The sequence below is a fragment of the Lissotriton helveticus genome, chromosome 10 (assembly GCF_964261635.1).
Source record: "Lissotriton helveticus chromosome 10, aLisHel1.1, whole genome shotgun sequence".
Lineage (NCBI taxonomy): Eukaryota > Metazoa > Chordata > Amphibia > Caudata > Salamandridae > Lissotriton > Lissotriton helveticus.
Window position 1 is genome coordinate 158,161,959 of NC_136071.1, and position 17,520 is coordinate 158,179,478.

Genomic DNA, 17,520 nt, shown 5'->3' on the forward strand with positions numbered 1-17,520 from the left:
GCCGATGTGCGGCGATAATTTTTGTCTCTAAACAAGTTAGAGACAAAAATTATCTCTATTGGTTGGTAATATGCCCCAAGCTTCCTAATTCCAAGGAAGGCTTGAATTGTGCTGGAACTTCGCACAATCATCCCAGGTATTCCGCCACTATGCCAAGATTGGCTCACTATACGAGGAGTGGCACAATCATGGCACGGATTCATATGATATGCAACGAATGACCACCATTATGCCGGAGATCAATTTTGTAATGTCAAAGATGTCATTCATGGCAAAAGTGGGCATCTTGATAACACGTTTGCTCGCAATATCCCACGAGGAACCATTTTTATGGAGGTGTCAGTAAGTCAGAGGAGGCCATAATGTTCCATGAATAGACACCATTCTGCCAGCAATGGTCTCTCCGACTCCTCAACTTAGTAGCATGTGCCCATTTGTATAGGGGCTCTTATGCCAGGGTCAGCATTATGCGAGAGATGGGGATGTCAGCATTCCAAGAATATCTAACATTTTCACATTGTGATCACCAGTCTGATAGTGATACCTCCAATATCCCACAACCAACAGATGCAGTGGGTGGTTATCAAGAGGGACACAATCTACACACACACTCTCTGGCAAACACCCACCCACCCAAGTGCACGCCTATAAATGCACACACTTTGCAACCTGTATTCCTCTCAAATTCAATAGATAATGGTCTGTGTTCAGCTGCCTTGCACCTTCACTTCCACACTGGCTGGCTCCTGATTGGTTATTGTGATGAAATGTTGGTAATACAATGCAGACTCCCACAAAATATGACTGACACCGCAGTGCTTGTCTAGCTGGCTCATAATACTGGTCGTCTTTATCTCAGTCTTAAAATCAGACCTATTTGCCAATAGTAACTGTGATGCCACCGCCCACCATGGAGTTGCAATTGGTGATCACCTTTGTTGCCTATATGGCGAGACTGCCCCATGGCGGTGCTGAGAACCAATGCTACCCCTGCAAAAACTGCAAACCAGCTTCAAGTAGCACATAAGGAGCATAGACAATAAGCATGAACCCCTCTGGAGCATTGACTTCATTTGGGGGTAGGCAGGGGTCACAGCTGCGACCTCTAGCTTGCTCCCTGCTACTCCTTGCACTTCCTTTGCGACCCTTGACCTCAGAGGAGGCCAACGTGTTGTCCCCTCTGAGGCCAGTGGTCGCAAAGGGAGTGCCAGGAGTAGCAGGGAGCAAGCTAGAGGTCGCAGCTGCGACCCCTGCCTACCCCCAAATGACATCCATGCTCTAGAGAGAGGGAGATCAAGGCAGAATACCCAAGAAAACATTTTAAAACGTGGCCAAATGATGCACTTTACAGCACACATTTTCAAAAGTTATTAATTAAAATGTCATATGATTTAGAGGCAGATAGCAAAACTAGCGGACTTTTCCAATTCTTAAGGCTGTATATCTGAAGCAATCCTTCTTTTAAGTACACAATCTTCTTGGTGCTATAAATAAACTATATGCTGGATGCAAAGCAACTGTATGCAGTACACACTGCAGATACCGTGCCTTAAAGGTGCAGTGTACCCAATTGATAAATAGTCTTGCAAAATTCCATGCAGTATAAATAGAGCCAGTTTTACATTTTGCGGCAGAACCTTATGACCCTCACTGATATTGTGCCAGTTAATAAAAGTAACATGTATGTGCTGTAAAGCAGACTTTGTTCATTGATACCCAAATCAATGGTACTCAGTTTAATGGCATAAGAAGAGTGGATGGCTCAGTGGACATGGTGGGATTTGAACCTGTGAAGTTAGGATCAATACAGATGTGTGCGGTGGCAGCATTAAGTCTCTGGGTCATGGCAGGAAACTGATGCTGCTCATTATATGATACTATAGATCCCACTATGCAACATCCGCCAATCAAAATTCCAGGTGAACAGAAGTGACCACTGATGGTCAGAGGTTGATGGTTTTGCTAGTGCTGTTGCTCAGGGTGATGGTACCTGTGCAGTTAACTAATGTCTGAGATTCAGGACCGAGATAATTGTGTTAGCCTTTACTTTACGGGTTGGCCATGATTCCAGTTTCCGCATGTCTCATGTACGAGCCTCAATCACTATTGTTACTCCAGGATCCACAATACCCAAATATGTACTTGAACCACTCTCATGCCAGAAGTAACGTTGCACCGATTAAAATCACCTCCTAACACTATAGGAATAGTATATTGTTGCAGATAACTTTCTAGTTTATGTAAGAAACAAGGATTATCCTCATTTGGACCATAGTAGACCCCACATAAAAGTTTTACTGCACTTATTGAAACTACTGCGGCCAACCACCTTCCTGACTGATCTGTGGCCCAATCGTGAATAACAATTCCTTTATTAGCACAAATTATAATTGCCACCCCTCTCGTGGTGCCAGATTGTTTAGAACAAAAAATGTCTTGAACCCACTTCTGCTTAATAAAAATATTTCTACATTCTTTTGCTTCCAAATGAGTTTCTTGCAAGAAAATTAACGAAGCTCCAGCATTTTCTAAAAAGTGAGATACATTAAATTGTTTTTTACAACTCCCTAAGCCATTCACATCCAGGAGAGGATTGTAGTATGCCTAGCCTGAGACATTCAAAAAATTCAATTTTCGATTGTGGCTAATAACAAAGCGCAATAACCTATAGTGGTAATAAACAGAAAGAAAATACACTTTTATGGTGCATAAGGACATTTTGACACCTTATGTGGGGGCGAAAAGTCCGCCAACTTGTGGTCAGCATTGAGTGCATGGAGTGAAAAATAAACCAATAGTCCAATGATTATGCCAGAGGTCAGTGGTCCTGTCCTTCCTAAGCAGCAAGTACTACTACGAGAGGAAGTTGGACGGGTAACGACCATACCTCTGGGCAATCTTCTATGGCTATCCACAAACACAAGGGCTGGGAAGGATAGTTTGTGTCAGTGGCTTGAAGAGCGCCTATTTAGAGCATTTATTTACTGGTGGCATGTATGAGGACAAAGAAAAAAAAAAAAAAAAAAAGAAGTAACGTTGCACCAAATTCATATAGGAGACCAAATTGCCCTGGTATGCAAAACTCAAATTCAATGCAAGTACAATTGTCAATTTGATACCCACCTCCCAACACCGCTCCCTTCCCTGCATTTACTCCACCAACCTAGCCACAGCAGCCATTGCTGTAATGGGTATCAGGGGTGTTTGAGCTGCGTCTGAATGCACCTGGAGCTGCAGGGGATAGCCACCTACACTGAGCGTAAGTGCCAGCCCTTTAGAAAGCTGCTGCAAAGTAGGATAAAAGCTAGTGCTCCCACTTTATTTATTTATTTATTTGGGAGATTTATTGAGCACACAAATACCCGTGGATGTCTCGGCGCCTCACCGATCAGACAACGCAAACTTTCTCTTGGTTAAAAGACCTAGGGGCATATATACAAGCCCGTACCGCCTCCGGAGCATCAGTTTGTTTTACGCTCCAGTGGTGGTTTGCCCTGCACCATATTTACAAAGTGGTGTTAAACCACTTTTTGCAGCTTAACGCCGCTTTGTAAATATGCTACCCTTTCACACAGATATTTGCATGAAGGAGGTGTGCAACGGGTGTTGCTATTGGTGTTACACTGCAACACCCATTGCTTTTTGATGCTGCCCCAGATTTACAAGGATGGGCAAATCTGAGGCAGTGCCAAAAACTAATGCCATGCAAGAGCAGGTGTTAGAATGGTGATACGAAGAGAAATGCTTGTATTTCTTATCGTTTTTTCAATTCCTCTGAATTAGTTAAAGCTAGTAAATAAGACAGGGTTGTTTCAGACAGCTTGTCCTAAAAGAGCATTCTGGATTTGTACAGTCAGCAGGTGCGGTGCGATCGGTGCCACCGCACCGGGTGCTGACTTCACATTGGGGCGTCTGTTTGCTAGTTTATATTGTGCTTAAAAGCTCCTGCTGCCGTGTACCTGGCTCTTCAGCAATTTTCAGGCAATAATTAAAATGTCAAGAAAACGCTGGTGATTAATGTTCTGCCTGGCGCGGAGTTTTGTCTAGTAGAAGTTTTGACTCGTGGAAGTTTTGATTCATGGTAAGGTAGCGTAGATGGTTAATATGCCTGCTGCAAAGAATATGTACCATGCAGATCACAAAGTGAATATAATGTAAACAGGTCAGTGGGTTACTGCTTTTGTCAGAGACTTCCTTTTGTGAGTTGCAGTTTACAGTGAGTTATTAACTGCCACAAAAGAACTGCGTGCACACTTCAAGGTATGGATGTATGGATTTTTTCCCAAAACTTTCATTATTCTAATGTTGCAAAAAGGGTTCATTTGAGTACAAATCAGTTCTTGTTATTAAATAGAGCCCCAATTCATTTTGTTACATTTTAAATTCAGAGTTTGTGCTTCTCCAGACCAAGTACTCTTCAACTATACTGCCTAACCTGTATGGATGATATGTGAATCCACCCCTTGTTGTCCTCTATCTTATGTAACATTTTCTATACACTGATTTGCACACCTATGATTGATTGTCTCTGTGTAATGTGTGTGTTATGTAAAGTGCTCCGACACCCTTCACTTCTATGAGTGATGCAATAAAATTAATTAAATGCATCTGAGAGAGAGAGTGGTTATGGAGACTGTTAAAGGGTGGTAGGGAGGGAATCCGTGGTGGAGGTGGTCATTGTGTGTGTGCTAAAAAACATTGTCACACAGGGCGCCACCAGTGCTAAAGCCAGCCCTGACAGCCAGGGTGAACTGACATATTCCTCCAGGACTAAACACATTATTAGCAGTTACCTCTCATGTTTTTGCATTTTTTTTTTACGGAAAATGTCTCGCATTTTCTACTGTTGATTTATAAAACGTATCACTTTTTTGTGATTAAATTAGTCAAAATTAATGCCGGCACCAGTGAATTAATTAGTCATTCAATGCTCGTGATGTCACTTTTAGGACTGCTGTGATTTCTATTTAAATGAACCATTGAAACTTTGTGGGTGTTCAAAAACGTTTGGAAGGCGAGTCAATAGGTGCACCCCATATACATGTAGGCACCCAATGTGGCCCACTCAGCATTCCATCCTTCTTAGGTCAGTAAATTGACTATCAATAAACTTTGTAACTGATACACCCGGTATTTAAGGCACTTAAAAACAAAAGAAATATGGTATTAAGTGGTATATAAAAGCAAGTCATTGCTATTTCTCTATTGCACGTAGAAGGTTTTCCAATGTAAAAATAGTTTCCGCATGGAGAAATAAATTTATGATTCGCTCATGAAGGTTTACAACCTAGAGGACATTTTGTCCCCTAGAAGTGGTCTAGAAAATCTATGACTGTCAGAGCATGCCTAGGATTCTTTGTGTATTGCCAGAAAGTTGATCCAAATGTATCAGGAAGCCTACAGAATGCTTCCAAATATCAAATATTATAGCCCTGTACCTTCAAACACACAGTGTGGGATTGTCCGTCTATGCAGGGTTTCCGGCGACGGGTGACATCCTGCCTTGCTGAGGTTCTTTCCTGGAAGATCCCACTAGATCCCAAATTATTTCTTCTCAATAGCACAGAGGGTCTTGGCAGGAACCGCCGCTATGAGCGACATTTATCATTCCTGGGCTTACATTGGCCAAACGAGACATTGCCGAAGTATGTAAAGCGAGCTCCCCACCATCCCTTGGCACAATGAAAAGAGGCTTGGTCCACTGTATGGGTCTGAAAATAGCAGTATTCCAGGCCAGGGGTTGTCCTCACAATCACTCAAAGATATGGCAGTGCTGGGCCGAATACAGGGGTATGGTCCTAGCCCAGGCGGGCACTTTAGCTGCCCAATGGATACTCAGATACGAATCTATGGGGCTACTGTTTAGCGTCGTTGACCTTCTGCATAAATACTCTCACTATGGGGGACTTACTGTAGACTTTCCAGGGTTTCGGGGGGGGGGCAGGGCAGGGAGGGAATGTGCCAGTTTGTTTGTTTATCTGTTTATTAAGGGGATGTGTCCTATTACATGCTATCTTATTATGCAGGCCGCAATCGCCTTACTTCATTGTAAAACCCAATAAAATGTGTTTACAAAAACATATATATATTATAGTCCTAATATGTGAGTTTGGCCCTTTGTGATTAGGGTGAGAATACTTTCAAGATACTGAGTAGAATTAGATCCAGGCCCTTCTAGGACTATCCATGGGACACCCGCTGTCCAGAAGCATTTTGGAACAAGTACTGAAAGACGTTGCACTGCAGAACTGAAAGAATGATCCAATTTTTTTAACTTTATGCAATGCTGATCACAGGTACTAACAGTCAGGCCACAATTAGTGGGCGCAAATTGTGGAACAAGTTATTGTGACGTGTTAATTTTTGCAATTCAACCTTTGTGCTAATAGGTTGCCTGGCAAAATTCCCATTTGCAGGGGGTCACAGAACAACCCGCCCACTAAATATTAATTAGTCATGTTGCTATTTTCGACTGCATGCGATTGGCTACAGACACATTGATGGTGGCCTGAAAGGGACTGTAGACCATATTCCCTTCCTTCACATTGCTAAATGGGAAACACTTTGTATAGAAGCCCATGTTACTTCAAGGAACAGGTGATGCTTTAAAATAATAATGTTTCCTGTCTGGGTAGGCACTGGGGGAACAGGCATATGCCTCCCAACACAATTAAAAAAAAAGGGAAGCTTCGCTTTTGCACATGAGTTTCCACCTCCTTGAGATGACAGTGACTTTTGAGTAGTTTGCAACTGCAATTGCGGTCATAAACCATTGACCCATCTCATTGTGAATCTGAAATAGGAAAGGGTGCCCCTTTCACAAACCCCTCCTAATTGCGGTTCAGAACAAGCCACAAAACTCCTTTTGTGGTTCAAAAAGGCTTTTCTGAATCACAAAAGGAGTTTAGTACACTGTAAATCTCCCTTTAGCGGTCTCAAACCCTGTCATGTTGCCAGTCACAGTGTGTGTGTGACCAAAAAAGGGTTTTTACATCTGCCTCTACTTTTCTTTTGCTGTAGAGCACAGGTTGAACCTCTCTCATCCTAATTTGATGGGAAATGGGCAGACACCACACTGTAAACACGCTTACGATAAACATATTCATGCTGTGCACATCTTTCTAAATGAGAAAGAGCTTCTATACAATACATCCTGATTCACATAAGACATTGGAGAACTGGGACATGTAAGTTTACACCCTCACATGGGTACAGAATTATGAATATCAGAAATGCACAATCTTTTCCAAAGGTACTCCTGGAAAAGGGCAACAGTCAAGGCTTTCCAGGACTCCTCTAGGAAATGTTTTGAGAGTTGCTAATTGCATTTCTAGGAAAGGCATTGCAAAGGAATAATCAAACCCACTGTTTAAATGTACTTGGAAATGTTATCATGCCATTGTAATTATCCACTGCAAAATGCAGTATAAACAAAGAGCTCTGCTGTAAGCTTGTCTTATCTGAGTTTTCAACCTGTCATGCCGAGGGCGCCCATTTGACCTTGGCGCCTGGTGCGATGGCACCAATTGCAGTACCATTGGCAGATTGTGAGTTCAAAGCCTGTCATCCGGGTCAGCCTTCCATCCCCATCCAAATGTAGGTAGTTGACTACCATCATTTGGGCAAAATTAACATTTTTAATTTACAGGCTTGCAAACAACAGAAGTGCAGTTTGAAGCCCACATAAAAACAACTTATTAAGTTTAGGGGACAGAAAATACCATGCTGAGTTATAATATGGGCATCTGAAGCTGCATCTTACGTTTACAGCGATAAATTCTTAAATTATTTTGTGGACCGAAATGTGGCAAAGCTTCTCTCATTGAACTCCAGTTGATTGTTTCAGTCCTATCCTGAGTTTGTTGGGATGGTGCTACTTTCTCCTCCCTTCACCATCCCTGTTGCTACCTCCCATCACCTCTGCAGCAGACGGTGAAATCCACTGCCCAATTCAGAAGTGAATATAGGCGATGAAAAGCAATAATTCCATAGTCATCTTGATGGGAGGTGGGGAACTTGGAAAATTCCCCAGTAGTCTATTGGGCAGGCACTGCCCCAACCAAACCTCTGGCTCCTTGCACTTATTGATGACCATATATGCCCGTTTGATGCCGCAACAGTTCTGCCTGCCAGGTAGATCCCCATATTTTGCCCCTTTTGTCGAACCAGCCTTAAAATGGTGACCACAAGGCTAAGCACAGTGGTAACCTAGCATAGAGGTCAAAGAGTACTTCGCACAACAAAGAAAATGTATTCTTCTGCAACGAGCCCCCCACAGCTAGCAGAGGGGCTTAATTAGTAACAACTCTATGGAGGGTTGAGGGCCACCCTCTTTGGTCTGGCACTGCCCCCTTATTTTGGAATATCCATCCAATCCTCCCAAGTCCCATGTCTGAGGATTCTGAGTGAGCGGCAGCAGTCATAAGTATGAGACAGAGAGATTAAGTCAGGGGTTTATAAGGTTGGATCATTCAAGAAGCATCCTCTTGGTCCCTCGAAACTCAGGGAGGTGCAGGTCTCCAGATGGAGAGTATGCAGGCTCCCACACGCACACCTGGATGGGTTTCGAGAATCTCCATTGTTTAAGAGCACCCAACTTAACCAGTGTTAGTGGGGCAATGCACTTTTGCACTGAGAATAATTCCGATCAGGAGATTTTTCAGGAACATCAGTAGGGTCAAGTCTGGCCTGAAGGAGGAGAACCATTACACATGGCTTTTTGTTCTTCGATGGTTAGAGATGACCATCACATTTGGGACCAATTCATGCAAGAGTTTAATAGCGCAGTCATCTGGCCTCATCCAGCCGCATCTAAAGATCTGGGGGCTTATTTACAAGTCCCTTGCGCCGCTGGTGCGTCACTTTTAATATAGGAAAATGGACTTAACGCCCTGCCCACTCTCTGCCCATATTTGTCATTGGCTTGTTGTGTCATTGTCCTTCGTAAATGTTGCCTTCTGATTCGTTAATAGGCTTGTTAGTGCCTCCTTAGTATTGCCTTGCTTTATTTGTGATCTGCCATAAGGACTTCCCATTTTACTTCGGTTGTTACACAGTACATCTTATTTAGTTTGTAAGCACTATTTTTAGGTCTCGCCTACGCAGCGTGCAAGCGTTGCTTAGGAGGGACCTCTTGGCATCGGTCTGTACTTTCTTGGAAACTCGTGCATGTTTTGCACTGTTTCCAATGAGTACTCGTGCATGCAGAGCATTTACCTTGCGGGAGCGAGCAGCGGCGCCATCTGTTCGCAATTATCGCGCCTGCCGCTGCTCGCTCCCACAAGGCAAACACTCTGCAAGCACAAGTACTCTTTTAACTTTCGCGGCCGCAGAGCCGCGCTTGTCTTTCAGCACTTGTTAAGATTTACATGGTGCTATTGAGTTGGGTGATAAACCTACCATTTTTTACAGAACCACTTCCCTACAAACAGTGATAACAAATTACTCTCACCGTGCTACAAAAGCTATCTATAGTCCATACAAGGCCAAATCCCGATGCACTCATAAATTCGGATTCTGTGCGTGTTTTACTGCCCCGGGCTTTAAGGTCTGTGAAACATTCCTTTTAAGCCCATCGCTGTCTCTTTGTGGGCAGGGCTTGTTGAGGGTTGTTTTCATCTCTGATCGGCATTGACAATAGTGCTAAAGGGGGCCTGGGCACTGCGACAGCCGGGTTGCAGACAGGGAGCCTGTTAATGCAGCCATGGCCGCTCCGCTGGCCCAGTTCGATGAGGACTGGCAGGACTTCTACGAGTTTAGACCCGCGGTCTCCGCCCTGGACTAGGTAAACTCCAACACCTCAAGCTCCCCATGGTCACAGCAGCTGCCGGAGCCCGCCGACCCCCTGGTCACGGTGCCCTTCTGAGGGCTGTAGGACTTCTTGGAGCTGGATAACAGCTTCTAAACTACCCTTCGTATACGTCCTCTACATTGTGCACTTCTGCTATCGACTAGCATGACCTTGTGGCCCTCCCTACCGTGTAAATTCATGTGTACCTCTGTACTCACGGGCATCGATGCACCAGTCTCACCCCCACTTCAGCTACCGACTACCATTCTGCGAGTCCCCACCACAAACCGGTTACCCCTCTGCATGTGGATAGCTTTCCTACAAGAAACTCTTCTCTCTATAAGCTACCCATCACTCACCCACTGCCCAACGGTGGATACTCCTCTATACATCTAGCATTGATCTCTTCCCCCTACTCCTATGCGTCCCTTTATACACCCCGTTTTCACCATGGCATTATCTGCCTAGAAGCACCCACTACAGTGAGCCCTCTCACAGGTGAGCATCCTTTCCTCCCACAATAAAAACAGCCCTACTCTCCTTATCTGTAACCCAGCCACCTGAAATCTCCAGAATTGTACCCACTCGCCTCCGAAAGCTTTGTACTGAAAAACAACTTCTGCCCACACAGAGACCAATCTTTATCATTTTATTATGTCCCTTATTCTGGCAGCAGACAATCTTAATATCCGACCATTCTGAGAGCTCTTGTTCTTCCTCACTGAGCACTCCTTGCCAGAACAGACAGTGATAGTGACAGCCCTTTCTAATTCCCGCTGTATGCTTCCCCCCTACTTCTGGGCGCTTTCCAACAACTACTTCCCTTTTCTGTGCTCTGGCAGCCGCTTAAGTTTTAAGTTGAACCATTCAGTTGGTTGCATAGTTCATGAGTGATGCGAAAGCATGACGCATTTCGGATTGATGGTTAATATATACTGCCGCCATGTGATTATCTGGTACATAATCCATGAGCATGCAGCCCACAAACATTAAATATATAGATTTCCTAGAGTATTTGCTTTATAATGATCTTTCCCATGGACTATTTTTTTAGATTTATACGCTGCGTACTCGTCTTCTTTGGCACATGCGTAGACTTTGGCACCGAATAAATCTAGTTCTTCCAAAGTAGCATTGCCAAGGTGGCAAAGTGCTTTGAATGGGAATGGTGATTTAAGACGCCAAGCTTCAGCCTTCACTATGAATGATGCATTTATGTCCATGAGCGAGAGCTTGGTGTTTGTTGTTGTTGATGTGTGTGGTCGGCACTGCTGTGTGCTGTTTATATTGTGGTGATGCTTCCCAAAAATACTTTATAATTTCAGGGTACTGGCTCGGGCTCTCTTAACGTTGTTAGATGTATAGGTCAGAATGCTTCCCCGCCTGGGTTAGTTTGTTAGCTTAAAAGATCCACCATATCCGAAGGGATGAGGTACAGTATTTTTTTCATCTCATTGTTTTTTGTTTTTGTCAACCTCACCAGGGTTAGAATAAATAGTATATAAGAGGCAGGTTGTGGTGGTAGACATTAATAACATATGAAAACATATATTTGGACTATACTGTTTAAATTTGAATGTAATTATTCCATTAGGTACTCCACGTGCCAAATCTTCTCCCTGACTGATGTTCTAGTTGAATAGCTGTATGCTTTAAAATATTTGTTGCTAGCCTCTAACTTAACTTATATGAAGAACATCTTCATTCCAGTTACATTTTGGAACATGAGGCTGTCAATTGGGTTTCGTTGGTATTTACATGTAACCAGTAGAGTTGTCCTTGTGTTTTTCCATTACTCATACGTAGGTCACCTTCCAAAACACATCTGCCGCAACTGAATCCTGCATAAACCATTGGTAAACATGTTGATCAAGAAATATGAGTTATTTTATTTTTAAAGCCTCTTTTTGGTTCAGCTAGTGCTTAGCAAGTCCTTTGGTGTTGGGATATTTCGCTTCCTATGGTACTTCGTAGCTTGATGATGTTGAGCTAGGCCGCTTTAAAATGTTGTTGGTTCACAGTTCTTTGGGAAGTGTGGACTGACACTTTTAAAGTGCTCTGAAAAAGTAACCAGAAAAGATCATATTCCACAGGCAGATCATTTTTACTGGTAATAGTTATTGTTCTCTTCTTTAAACTCTTCTTTAAATCACCCTCCAGGTGTGGGATCAGTGGAACATTACCCTTAAACTCCCCAACATAGATGTCGACATTGAGAATAAGAAATGGCTAGCTAAAGCTCAAATCAGCCCTGCTTCGTTAAAAACCATTTTGTTCGGGAAGACACAAATCTACATCTGACTAAAACTTATGATTTAAATGGAAGGTTCAGATTAGTAGTTATATAACGTTTTCGATGTGTCTTGTTGCCTGCACAGTGCCTAATTTGTAAAAGAATGAATGTCAGTGCCCAAAGATCTGCTCAGAAGTCTGTGGAGGGCTAACGAATACTAAGGCCGGGGTAGTCTGTAATTTACCTTGTGCCTATTTAATTTCCACCAGACACCCCCTACCCTTGTATCTCACTCGTGCAGGTTTCTGCTTTATCCCTTTGAACAGTTTTCCGTCTTTCTCTTCCTTCTCCTTTCCCCTTTCTTTTCCTTTTCTAACTCTTGGGAAATGTCCAATAAGGAACAAGCATTGGCATAGCCAATAGGTCTTGGCTTTGGGACTTTAAAAGTGTTTAGCCATGCAATAGTTGATGTTGTTGCACCAAGGATATTGTGCTGGATAACTACACACTTATAAGGTCCCAAAGGCGAGACCTATTGGCTATGCCAATGCTTGTTTTTAATCAGTTTCTCCTACTGCAGTCACCACATGCTTTCCTGCAACATTCAGGGAGCCATGCACACTTTCACTTTCCAAGCAATAGGTCTCGCATTCACAAGAGTTTGAACTATTGCCATTGTACAGTCTTTTAATTACGTGTTAATTATCAAAACATATATATATATATATATATATATATATATATATATATATATATATATATATATATATATAGATAGCATTGTCATTTACAATGGCAATAGCTTAAACTGAATGTATGACGTTACAACGAATTCCGTTGCAACGCATGCCTTTACCACGCATGCGTTACAACGGAATTCCTTTACCACGCATAACATTTACCTCGATTGTTTGCGTGGTGACGTCATACGTCGTTAAGAGAAAGCGGAAGTTTATTTTCCGTTTTCTCTTAAACGACGCTGATTAAATACATAACCCGACGTGACTTCAGGTGAGTTTTTTTTGGGGGGGGAGACCCCCCCAAGCCCCCCTTTTTTTAGGTTTCGCCTATTATCATTGGCTTGCGAATGTAATAGGTGAAAATTCAAGGGCTCAATCGACTAGTGAAACCACTGCGGTTTCTTCACAGTGCATGTGAGTCACGTGACCACAAAAGCGGGTCACGTGACCACACAAGCACGCGCATCTCCCTAATCCGCCTGCCTCCCCTCGCTCGCATTCACGCCCCCCCCACCAGGCTCTCCCGCCCCCATCCGGCTTCCCTCCTAATCCACCTGCCTCCCCTCGCTCGCATTCCCGCCCCAGGCTCTCCCGCCCCCATCCGGCTTCCCTCCGCGCACATAAAACATCTCGCGCGATGGCTGTAAAATGCTGAAGTCAGCATTACTACAGAGCTGCGGTCACAGGGCATTGTGCGCCTTGTGACAGATAGCTACGAACAGAGTGATAGGTCTGAACAACAGCCTCTCTCTTTGCCACACACACATCTCTCTTCGTACTGTTCGTCTCTGTACTCTCATTCACCTTCAAATTAATTTAAATGTCATGCTATCTTTCTTACCAACTGAACGAAATTGCTACTTCCAGGGCTCGTCTTCCTGAACACGCCCACCTTAAAGGCAGGCTGGGCTCGCACCCATCTACAGAAACAACATTGTCGCTCACCCCACCAGGCTCTCCCGCCCCCATCCGGCTTCCCTCCTAATCCGCCTGCCTCCCCTCGCTCGCATTCCCGCCCCCCCACCAGGCTCTCCCGCCCCCATCCGGCTTCCCTCCTAATCCGCCTGCCTCCCCTCGCTCGCATTCCCGCCCCCCCACCAGGCTCTCCCGCCCCCATCTGGCTTCCCTCCGCGCACATACGTTGCCAATAGGTTTCGCATTTTCTGATCTACGACCGCTGGTGTACTCTATGGATTGTGACATTTGAAGCATGATTTGATCGCGTGAGCTGATACACATTCTCATTGGCTTGTCTCCATTAAATTGTAATGCAAAAAATGGTTGTACTGAAAAAAAAGAGATTCACCTCTTTTTTTAATTCTGGTCTTTTGAAGCAAAATAAGAGAATATCGTCTCTAAAATAACACAGCACAGACCATACTTTGAAACACGCTTTTCGCTCGCATCTCATTCTCACTAGGGGATTCCATACAGAGGGGCTTATTTTTTCGAGCTGAACATTGAACCACAACGCACTCACCCGACAGCGTGCGAAAACAAGCACTGGCGTTGCCAATAAGTTTCGCATTTGGAAAGTTGGAGCTATTGGTTTTGTAAATGACATTTTATATTTATATATTGTAATTGACAATGCCAATAACGATATATAAATATAAAATGTCATTTACAAAACCAATAGCTCCAACTTTCCAAATGCGAAACCTATTGGCAACGCCAGTGCTTGTTACTTTTTACCTTTACCACATATACCTTTACTACAAACCTCGTAGTAAAGGTATGCGTGGTAAAGGCTTTAGTGGTAACCATGCATGCGTTGTACTGCATGCGTGGTTAACGATTTCGTGGAAACGGCTTCGTTGTAATGGCCGTTTCCCGCTTAAACTCTTGCGAATGCGAAACATTTGCATTGCAAATGCTTGTTTTACATTACCGCTGGCAACACTACCTGATGCACTTAAGTGATCACTCCAGGTACTCTTGCATGGAAGTAGCTACTAATGTAATCTTGTCTGATGTGGTTGTTTTTACCACACTAATATTTTGAACAGCTCAGTATGATTTTATTTAGATGCAGCTCTATTTACAGAAAAGGTTGGTGACCCCTTGTCTAGCCTAATAACTTTGTGGAGTTTAGGATTTCACAGCTGGGTGCTGTGTAGCGGGCTGATGTATGTGTTTTTCCAAATTATTTCACAGGTGTCCATGCTCGGAAATAGTTTGCCAGTGATGCAAGATTAGGCCAACGGCGTTCTGGAGGGCTCTTTTCTCGAGAAACTATGAGACAGACAAGTAGTTATTACTAAATGAATGTGACCTATAGTCCCCGCAGGCAGTTTGTTTGATAAATATTATTCTCTCCGATAAGACTCGTTGACTCAAAAGTAACCTTCAATTTTTGGGGCACCTTTTGAAGACGAGTTGCTTCCTGTGTACCAGTTCAGCGAAACAAAAACACAAAGCATGCGCTGTCCGACACTTATCGCTGCGTCACACGCTCAGTGAAGTGACGCACCCCACGCAAACTGCCTGCCAGATGGGTTGTTTATGCGGACTCTGGTTTAGTCCGCTTGTGGCGGTAAAAAATACGCTAAAAAGAGGAAAAGGGATCATATTTGTTTATTACTGGAAGAGGCGGCACCTAGTTCTTTAGGAAATATTGGCTTGAAAATAAACCCAACTTGACAGGAGCTGAGTGGGACGTTGAATCTCTGGCGCTGGCCCCGGATGCAGACGCTGAACTATCGCTCCCACTTCCTCACTGTTTTCGTGTCTCAATAGCGAGATGAGGCAGGATTTTTTTTCAGAAGCTTGGAAGGACGTGAAGTTTTTTTTATTTCGAAGCTATGAGGCATTCACAAGGCCAACAGACCCCTTCTCGAAAAGCTATTGGTTTTCCCAATGTTTTTTGAATTGGCAGACGCTAATAAATGCATGTATCTTAACGCGATCTTGCAATGGGCTTTCTGCTTTCTAAAAAAGAAAACGCCTTCAAGGATAGCTGGTGGTGTATAGACATGAGTCATGACACATTCGTGCATCGTGACACTTCGGCATACTTTCGCCATGGTGAGTGTATGTACATGCGCCATGACGCACAGAGGACATTTTAATTTACCTTTTAATATGGCAGATGTCCTTGTTCGAGCGATAACTAAAAAAGTAAAATGTAAACAAAAAAAACCTGTGTACACCAACACAAAAAGGAAGTGAGTGGCCCAGTAGCAGTTTATAGCTGCTGAGCTCATGCAAAAAAAATCTACGTGGCGGAATCACCTTTAAATTGCAGGCAATGAAATTGCAGGCCTCGCTTTTCCTATGCTGCTAGGAATTTTTATTGGAAGTTGTTGCTGAACTTAGAAATTGGGTGGCCATCTTGTGGATGCACCAAGCTAGCCCCCTCCTCACGCCGCACCTGGTCACTCAGACCCTGGTGTGAAGTGCAAGTCCAAAAACATCCCAAAGCAAATACCATTTACAACAGGTAGTCCACACCGCATGCTCTCTTCTGTCCCATGACTCAAATGAGTCCTCACTAAAGCCATAGGCATAATCAAGCCAAAAGACGTTGGGGCATTCATTTTTAATCTACTCACAAAGACAACTACCATAAATCCATGACAGCCCATATGAAATTTGTACGTGATGCTAAAGTCTCATTCTGAGGTAGGTCTGGCCTACAGGGCAACCAGACTGTGCCCGAGGGGCTGGTGTGATAGGTCACTGTGTGTGCCTGTTTTTGAGGTTTATGGGCCTGCTTATGGTCTGGTGGGATGGTTTTACAGTTGATATCTCAGATATTACCACAACCATTGCCTGTAGCATGCAGAAATGCCTGCCGTCTCCCATAACTTGTAAAACACCTATGGAACTGAACTTTACAAGTTCAAACCTGCCCTGTTTCCAAATGTGGGCCATTTTTTTTTTAGCTATCTGATGCACTAATGGGGGACACTTCTATTTTGATGCCTGGGCCTATTTTTTGCCCCAGTCCAACCTTGCTCATTCCACAAAATTTTCACTGATGTCAATGCCTCCAATTACTCACTAAAAGTACCCAGTCCTCGTGCTGCTTCTACAACCTCTCGGTCTCCTCAGGCTCTCTGCAGTGAATTCTCTGATGAACTGCTGAAAATAATGTATTCTGTTCTTCAAACTGAAATACATCTTCTTTTTGTGGTTCTTTAAGTGTTGTACCCAAAGCGAGATCCGCGTCTCCTTCGGCCCTTTCAAATAGCTTTCTGCTTTCCCCCCTGCAAAATAACCTCAAGTTATTACCAAAGTTCTCTATCAAATCTGAATTATTTTTGCTATATGGATCACAAAAACTGATAAAACCAGTGTTGTACCTATCTTGACAACCCTCTCTTACCTTTCTTTGACGGAAGCCAGTATGACAGCCAATGTCCCCTCTTGCTGGAAGAGGGCTATAGTTGTTTCTCTCCTGAAAACGCCCAATGCTAACACCACCACCCTCTCCAACTTTCAGCCCATGAGTTTTCTCACTTTCATTGCTAAAGTGACTGAGGGTCTAGGGTCGCCCGGGTCTGAACAATTGATAATATTCAGATGTCTTTGGCTGGGGGGATGGTTTGCTCTCATCCTCCTTGATCTGTGAATGGCCTTTGACACTGTCTCTCATTGGGATGGGGGTAAACAAGAGTGTTCTTGAGTGACCATACTCTTCGCACAGACAGGTTCTATGCTGTATCTTTCCCTATGTCCATGTCTCTCTCTTGTGGGGTTCCCCGGGGCTCTGCCCTCCCCATCTCTGTTCAGTTTTTATGTGATAGCTTCCA